This window comes from Suricata suricatta, chromosome 10, assembly GCF_006229205.1.
Source record: "Suricata suricatta isolate VVHF042 chromosome 10, meerkat_22Aug2017_6uvM2_HiC, whole genome shotgun sequence".
NCBI classification, from domain to species: Eukaryota; Metazoa; Chordata; class Mammalia; order Carnivora; family Herpestidae; genus Suricata; species Suricata suricatta.
In genome coordinates this window covers 136,555,138-136,557,855 of record NC_043709.1, presented here as the reverse complement: position 1 = coordinate 136,557,855, position 2,718 = coordinate 136,555,138, and positions in this window count along the sequence as shown.

The window sequence follows — 2,718 nt, the reverse complement described above, 5'->3', positions numbered from 1 at the left end:
AAAAAAAAATTTTTTTTTTTAAAAAAAACACCTAACCAAAAATAAAAGTGGCATTTCAGGCAAAACCCTGGAATTAGAAGAACACAGTTACATCCTGAAGCTCTTCCAAACCTTTTTTTTTCTCTTCAACTACACTCACTCCTAGACAACAATGAGGATCATGGTCACAATAAGTCGGTGGAAACGCCAAGGCTCTCTTCTCTAGGAGGACCTCCCGTGTGACCTGCAGAAGTTCCGTGTCCCCCCCTCGCCCTCCAGGGGCTCCCGCTGGCCGCTCGGAGGGAGGGACCGAGGCCTCCGTCACAGCCTGCAACCTCCTGTTGTCATCAGGGAGAACGGGACGGACACACAGGACTGAAGGCAGGACTGACCGCAGGCAGGACGCCAGAGCAGGAGGCGCTCTGCCCCGCTAGACACTGCTGGCTCTGAACCACACGGAGCCCCCCGCGGCGCACTGGCCACGGAGGTGACGAGTGGGCCCAAAAATGCAGGAAGCCCACATTCACGCTAAATGCCCACTCCCGCCAGCGGCAGGTGCCCCCCAAACAGCAGGGCGCTGGCCAGGGGACCAGGCAGGCGGAGGCCGCCCGCAGACCCCAAGGACACCCGCTCCGAGGGAGGCGTCGGTGGGGAGCCGGGATCGCGCGGCACAGCCCAGCCTGGGCGCCCGCCGGAACCCCTCCCCGTGAGCCCGAGGGGCGGCCAGTGCAGACGCAGGCGGGCCGGCCCCACCAGCCCCCCCTCTTCCACGGACCGAGGCCTCTCCTCTGCGGCCCCTCCCCAGGGGAACGGACACCCCGGCCCAGCCCAGCTGCTTGCTCAGGCACAAACCGTCCTTGCCCCGCCCCCCCCATGTTCTCAGCCACACTTCAGATTCTCTTCCGGAACATCCCTTTCCTCCGGGCTGTGAGGAGCGGCACCGTCCAGGGCCCTCGCCCTCACGCAGGCTTCTCCCTCCGCCTCCACACGCGTGCCCTCGCCCACCCTGACCCTCTGCTGCACTTGCGCAAAGACCCCCCACCGAGCCCACTCCAGCCCTGGGGTCTCTCCATGCACTGCTCCCCGTCTTCAAACTCCCAGCTCACGTGGCGTCCAGAAGCATTTCAAGGTCACGTCCAAAATGAGCTCATCCCCCACCCAGACTCTCTCGTTTCCCACAACCACCACCAGCAGCCTGGAAACCGCCAGCACCCTCCCCACGTCTCCCCTTTCCCCCAAATCCACCGTTAAGGCGCCTCCGTTCACTTGTTCCCCCGCCCCGAGCCCGTGCCCCCTCCTCTTTCCCTGGCCGGCACGGCCCCTGCCCGTCCTGGCCCCTGGCCCGCTGCCCACCCGGGGACATGCGCTCGGGGACACCTCCGAAACCCCCTCTCGGTGCCTCAGCTACCTACCAGCTGAGGACTTCCGGTTCTAGCCTCAGTTATGTCAACGCGTGTTTGATCACCCCCCAGGGTGACAGGCCTCCTGTGCCCCACAGTCCCGCGTGGGAGAGCGTCGGACTTTATATTCGGGCGAACAGGCCTTCTTAAAAAAGCAAAAGCCTTTCCTGAGAGGTCCGTGACCTTGCCACAGACACGGAGACACTGAGAACAAGAGGTGAGGACCGCAGGCAGCTGCCTCCCCGGAGTCAGGTGCTACCAGCTGTGTGGCAGCGCCTCGGCCACCTGGGTGCCGGCGGACGTGCGCGGTGGCCAGGACGCGGTTTGTGCCCGTCGTACTGCTACACGGCATTTAACTGATAAAACACAGCCCCGCAAGGAGAAACTAATCCAGTGAAAAGTAGGATGTTTGGCAAAGACTAGATGCAGGAAAGTTTATATTTTTAACTTTAAAAAGTGCCTTCAAATTAGGTATGCGAAAAGCCACAGTAAAACATTAGGGGACATAAATGAGTAAAACCTAGGACTCTCAAGTGTCTGTGGCGTGACAGGTGGTGGCCGTGGGCACGGCCCAGGCAAGGGGGAGGCACCCACATACCCCACTGGTGGTTCAGACCTCTTCAGTGGACCGACATCACACAGACGGGCTTCTGCGTCCAGGAAGGACGTCACAGGAACCTGGCCCTGTCCACACCGATGTGAGAGGCCCGGGCCTCCCTAGGAGGCCGGCGCCAGCAGGTGGGGATGGCCTGCGGGGTGGGGGGGGCAGCCTCCTCGCTGCGCAGCAGGGGCGGGGCTTCTGCTGCAATTCCACATGCGGTGTTTGAGCCGCAGCTCCAGGGAAAGGTGGAACATCCGCACGCAAAGAAAGCAACGGAACTGATGAACGACCAGCACAGACGAAGACCAAGCAGGCTGGAGCTGGTCTGGGAGCGCAAAGGCCAACGGGCGCGTGGTGAGGCTGGGGTGCAGGGATGGCGCTGCCCAGCCCGCGCTCCGGAAGAACAGACAACAAAGGGGAGAGAGAGAACCGCTCACTAACTAAAAGCTCTTTGGGGTCAGAAGAGGGATAAAGGGATCTCTGGCTCTCCCTCCCTAGAATTTTCTTCACGGAGCATGGCAGAAACTCGCATAACCCTACATCCTGGGCAGCTGGAAGGTCAGAGTGCCCGCCGAGACACAGATGGAGAAGGGCTTAGCCCATGTGCCAACAGAGCTGTGCCAACACTTCAAGACCATGCATCGGAAGGCTGTCATTTCTGTAAAAGATGTGCACAAATTTAGGCCTGGGCAGATGGAGATGTATATGCGAACAGGAGGCCTGGCCGCCCTTCCCCAC